Source organism: Rattus rattus, chromosome 3, assembly GCF_011064425.1.
Source record: "Rattus rattus isolate New Zealand chromosome 3, Rrattus_CSIRO_v1, whole genome shotgun sequence".
In the NCBI taxonomy this organism is placed as follows: domain Eukaryota; kingdom Metazoa; phylum Chordata; class Mammalia; order Rodentia; family Muridae; genus Rattus; species Rattus rattus.
In genome coordinates, this window is record NC_046156.1 from 205,133,793 (window position 1) to 205,139,865 (window position 6,073).

Sequence of the window (6,073 nt, forward strand, 5' to 3'; positions counted from 1 at the left end):
GTGTCAGTGAGCATTAGGGATGAAGGACAGTGATGTGGGAGGCAGGTAGTCCTGTAGAGCATGTCCCCACCTCAGAGGGCAGAGCGTACCTTTTCCTGACTTTAGAACTAATTAACTTAAAAACAAATGAGTACCACATGCATATTTAGACATGTTTCTGATAAACAAACTCCCGTGTCCTGTGACTAGTCCACAGGGAAGATTTATTCAGTTGGTTGACATTTCATTCGCCTTACACCTTCCAAGGATACAGCATGAACTGTGTAACCCAAGATTAATTGATGGTTGTTTTGTCCTCCTGTAGTATTTTATTGCATGTTTTTTTTTTAGGAAGGCATTAAGAAGCTTGCATGATTTATACTTTGCATATTCACAGTTATAAGATCTTACGCACATTAGGGCTATGACTCTGATCCCAGAACATCATTGTACCTTGCACCATGTGCTACGTACGTAGTCTTGTGTCAGCTTGACACAAGCTAAAGTCATCTGAGAGGAAGGAACCTCAATTAAGAATATGCCCTCTTAAGATTGGCTGTGTGTAAGCCTATTGGGCATTTTCTCACTCGGTGATTGGTGTGGGAGAGCTCAGCCCAGTGTGTATGGTGCCATGGCTGGGGATCCTGGGTACCATTAGAAAGCAGGCTGAGCAACCCAGCAGGAGCAAGCCGAGGGGAGCAAGCCAGCTCCTGCCTTGTTTGAGTTCCTGTCCTGGCTTCCTTCAGTGATGGGCTACATGGAAATGGAATGATAATGGTCTGGTGCGATGGCTCAGCAGTTAAAGGCAGGCACAGAGCCTGGTGACAAGTTCTATCCTTGTAGAAAGGTAAATGGAGAAACTGACTCCACACAGTTGTCTGTTGACCTCCACACATGGACTGTGACATGTGCCCTCCCTAACAATAATAATGGTAAATGAATATTTCAAAACTTATGAGGACATAAGAATTATGAGAGGTTAAATTCTAGAAATATGCTCTTTGGCCTGGCCAGTAGAAGCAAGATGATGAAAGGAGCATCATCCTTTGGAAAGTGTCGCGATAAGACATACACGCTGTGGCTCTGAGGCCTGCCACCTTCAGAAGTTGACCTGTGGCAAATGTGGCTACCCTGCCAAGCGCAAGAGAAAGTGTAACTGGAGTGCTAAGGCAAAGAGATGAAACACCCCCGGGACTGGTCGGATGAGGGACCTAAAGATCGATCGTCTACCGCCAATTCAGACATGGATTCCATTCAGGAACAACACCTAGACCCAAGAGGGCAGCTGTTGCAGCATCCAGATCATCTTGAGGATTTCCATCAATCATAAAATAAATGTTCTGGTTTCAAAAGAAAATTCTAGAAATATTTTTTTAACTATTCCCATGTTCTAGGTAGATGTAAAATAATTTGTAAAGCTTTACACACAGCAACACAGCATCTAATATGAAGAAGCAAATGGCTTTGATGAGGACCGCATTGAACCTAGCCCTGATGCCATGTCCACTCCGGTTAGCTGTTCCACACGAGTTTGGACACGTGTCTAGTACATATCTGTGGCTTGTTCGTAGCCACAGCCTTTCTCCCTCCTCTTTCTTCCCACTTGGCCTTCAGGTCCCTCACAAAGACTAATGTTCTAGAAGTCTATCCTAGAGTGTAACACATGTATGTATGCCTGGCATGGAGTTATCTACACCTGTTTGTTACAGCTGCATTAGTCTTCGGAGGGTGCTGACGTCCGTGCGTTGTGATCTGGGCATCAAGAATCCGAGCAAGCTTAGAGTCACAGGGTCCTCTCGATGTTTCTAGTAGTCACTGCTGATGGACTGCTAACAGCAGCATTCTGCTTCTTTTTCCTATATGAATGTGTCACATGCTAAATATTCTCTTGTGTTTTCTTTTGTCTGTAAATGTATCCAAGTTTTATGTAGATACTAGCTCATTCTATTTTTCTCTTTGTTTTTAAAACTAACCATCAATTTAAATGGTTTTTCAATTTTGGATAAAAAATGTATAGTTACAAAAATGACATATAAGTCAGCACGTGTAATTTGTTTTTCTCTGTATTCTTCAGGCAGTTTATTTAAGCCCGGTCTTCATCTACTATGAATCTCCAGCTACTAGGAAACAGTCAGCAAGACTGTTTCCCTTTGGCTGTAACCCGAGAATTAACTGAAGGGAATAGAGAGAGGGAGGTTCAGCTCAAAGCTCTGACCCCTGCTGTATTCGGTTAACTTTTCAGGGGAGTAGAAGGATCTCATCTTGAGAGACCTGTCTGAAGGGACGTAGAAGTCTTTTTCTTGGTAAAGCTATACAAGATTATTATTGAATAATCCTAGAGGGTACCTATTACTGGGAGGATAACATCTGAATACAATATCGTATCCAGTTAAAATATAGTTTTGTTTCAGAACGTCTGGTGTTTATTGGCTTTCGTAGGTGTTTTGAAATAACTGTGGTACTATTGATTTGTTTGGAGGTCATTTATGTTGCATCTGTCCAGAAAGAATTAGCAGTTAGAACAAATACCCACTAGTGGCAGTATCTGACACCACCACACATTTGCATGTGGGGACGTCAGCCAAAGTATTGTATTTTCCACAGAATTTCATTCGTAGTTTGCTATATCCTGTTGCTGGCTACTTGGACAACTGACACACCATAAGGAATGCTCCAGGTGTAACTGTTTTTTGAATACTAAGCCACATCATAAGTCTCTATGCTCATTCATCATTGGGTTTATATGATGCTAAAGTAAACTAAATCATTTTTTGAATATTTTTCCTTCCACACTTCAAGATGTCTTCTTGGGTATTGCCTAAGCCTGCTAATTTACAGCTCCAGAACCATGTTGTCTCATTTGGAAATAAAGCATTGAGTAGTTTAAAGTGAAATGACTCACTGTATAACAGAATTGCTGTTGGATCTTCTGAGCTGTAAGGGTTGTTTTCTATAGCTATGTATGTAACTGTGCATTTGGGTGACGATGCCCTCTGAGTACTAAAGGACCCACTCGTGAGCTGCAAGTCCACGTTTAAATCTAAGATTGGACAGTGTTACTCACGAGATAGAAACTTGGTAGTTTCAAGGCCGGATGGCAGCAAGTCTGGAAGTTAATAACCTCTGTACTCCACTGGCATCTGCCATCTACCCTGTGCTTGACTTCCGTGGTCCCATGGCACTCACCCCAGGGAGAGGCACCCACTCATCAGGCAGCCTCTTCTCTCAGAAGCTGCAGAGGGTAGATGTCAGGATTTTTGTATAAGAATGACAGTAGCACCCCATTGTAGTAGTTATACCCTCGTTCTTATTCACACAAAAGTCCTTAAAGAAAACCAGTTTTCTACATATGCAGAATGGGCTGAAAGGACTGCTTGAACTCCTTCACATCCCATAGCCACAAAAGTCTTAGCGCCTAAAACGAAGAACGGAGTAAACAGTTATGTAAATGGATTGAATGGAAGCAGAGCCAAAAGCACACGTCGTTTTTCCTATCTGGCTTTCTCTGACTAGCCTGGTGCTTTTAATATTGCCGCACTTCATCTTCATGGATAATGTGCACGAAGCCTTAATTTCTAGCACAGAAGGATAATGGCTCAGTGATCATTGTCTTTCTCTAAAACACAGCTGAATATAAGCCAGAAGGCTAAGAAAGGGAGCTGTTCTTTTAAAACGGCCTTGAAATGGTGGATGAAGTCAGGTATCTGCGAGAGCTTGTTCACCTTAGTGTGGGTTCTTTTTCCACAGTACACCTCAGGGACTTAAAGTGTCCTTACCTACCTCAGCCGGTCAGCAGAGGAACTGTAGGCAGCCGGCTACTCACACAGGGTGTTGGAGACAGCCGTGCGACACAGTGTTAAGTGGTTTGGTCCATAGCAGAGGAAGTTCCCTTCTGCCCACCTCTGAGCTACAGAAATCCACTCATCTGTGGTGTTTTGTTGTTTCTGTTACAAGGGTAAGATCTCCTTTAACATGCTAGGCAAAGGGGGCTTTATAATAGAACGAAAAACCTATCACACAGCTATTTGTTTTAAAATAGGACATCGATCTTTAAACAGTTGTGCCTCTGCTGATCTTATGTTAATCTTACTATGTCATCTTTTAAAAAGTCATTATAACCGATATAATAGCTATGTGTGTTTATGTGTATGTGTGTGCATATATGTGTATGCATGTGTGTGTGTGTGTGTGTGTGTGTGTGTGTGTGTAGAATAGCTGCAGGTGTAAACAATCACTCCCTGGCCGCTAGCTAGTTTTATTTCATTTTTTTCCTGTGATGGAGCAGAAAGCCATTTTAAACAACTGAAATGGAGGACACAAAAGAGTAACCTAGAACCGTTTGAGAGTTAGTGCTGTGCTAACTGGGGGCCCTTCTCCAGCTTCATGTGATGGCATGCTCACTCTATAGAAAAGGCGCTTTCAGCAAGTGTTTAGGAAAATATGTTCCAAAAGATCTGCATAACATTAGTGTAACCAAGTGTTCCTCTCTGTGGCTTCCTGTTTTGGAATTAAATGCCTTCAGGGTACTCAGAATAACTCTGTTTAGAAACACAAGAAGAGTTTAACCCCTTATGTTCTGGATCAGACTTTTAAAACATAAACGTGAATTAGAAAGTAAAAGGACCTCATTCTATTCTATATCTCAAAAAATTTATTCTTAAATAAGGAGTTTTTATGTAAAGTTGGTGGTTTAGTTAAAAAAGCAGAAACATAAAGATAAATTATCATTAAAACAATAAGGTCAGTTTTGTTTCTTTATAAACAATTTTCAAAGACAACCCTTGTCTTATGGGTGATTTCCACGTAAGCTCACTGGTGAGTTCCTTGTTGTTCCCAGGAAGTGCGGGGTCCGAGGAAGCTGGGCCTGGGTGTCTTTCTTTGTGCTGTTGAATTGCTGCTGCAAGCCAGCAGAGGGCGCACCCAGCAATATTTTTGTTTCTCTTAAAGCTTAATAATGCATTACATTTTCCTCCTTCGCTTTCATTAAAAAAGATGTCCACACCTAATCATCCATTGATTGTACATTTTCATTGTGTCGATTCAAGTGTAAATATGTTGCTTTTAAAAGGGAGACTCAAAGAGGCCTTATTTATGTAATTCGGAACATATTTAAGACTGTAATGCAGAGTGAAAGGCGGACACTGCATGACCTCTGTTCTCCAGAATATTTTTTAACTTAGTTACAGAGAAGGCAAGGTAAAGGTCCTTAGCAGGAAAGAACGGTAGAAGTAACACACGGCTCAGTCCACGGTCAGCAGACATCAGCACCTTCACAGAGAAGGGACATGCCAAGTGAATGTTGAAAGAAAGCTTCCCCAAACTGGAGATCCTAGTTGGGATGCAACACGGTACATTTGGGGACAAACAGCTGTCCAGTTAGAGGCCAGAGAACTTGGACAGTAGAGGAGGTGCCCCGGGGCTTCAGCAGGTCAGAATGGGAAAGTGAAGATGCAGAATGATGACTGTGGAAACCATGCTGGGGAGCTGGTTTTATTCTAGGAGGACATACGTTTTGTTTATTTAAATTTCTCTTTGATATTGACACATGTTAATAATATATTTGGATAAGCCCATCCTCATCCCCTGCCCCCTACGTCTCCCCATTCCCCATTTCCCACTACTCCCCCTTCCCACTGCTTATTTGATCTACACCCCCCCCCCTTTTTTTCTTTTTTCTTTCTAATTCCTGCTGAGTCTGTCCTGTATATATGTCAGGGCGATCCCTGAAGAAAATTAACTCTCTCCCCTCAGCAGCCCTCAATTGCCAAATAGCTCCTTGGGTATGCCTGGGACTTTCCTTTCTCCCATCCACGCTGGGATTTTATCACATAATGCCTTTGGGGAATGAAGGGTTAGCACAGAACTGAGAGAACGAAGTTGTTTATTTCCATCACTGGGCAGGGGCAGGCACGATACCATCTTGATGATGATGATGGTGGTGGTGGTGGTGATGATGGTGGTGGTGGTGATGATGATGTCGGTGATGGTGGTGGTGATGATGATGATGTTGTTGGTGGTGGTGGTGGTGATGATGGTGGTGGTGGTGGTGGTGGTGATGATGTTGTTGTTGATGGTGGTGGTGGTGATGATGGTG

At 42.5% G+C, this 6,073-nt stretch overlaps 1 pseudogene; it reads left to right on the top strand.

Annotated features, from left to right (window-relative positions):
* The first annotated feature begins 1,003 nt into the window (after positions 1–1,003).
* Positions 1,004–1,290, top strand: LOC116897305 (annotated as a pseudogene).
* The last annotated feature ends 4,783 nt before the right edge of the window (positions 1,291–6,073 follow it).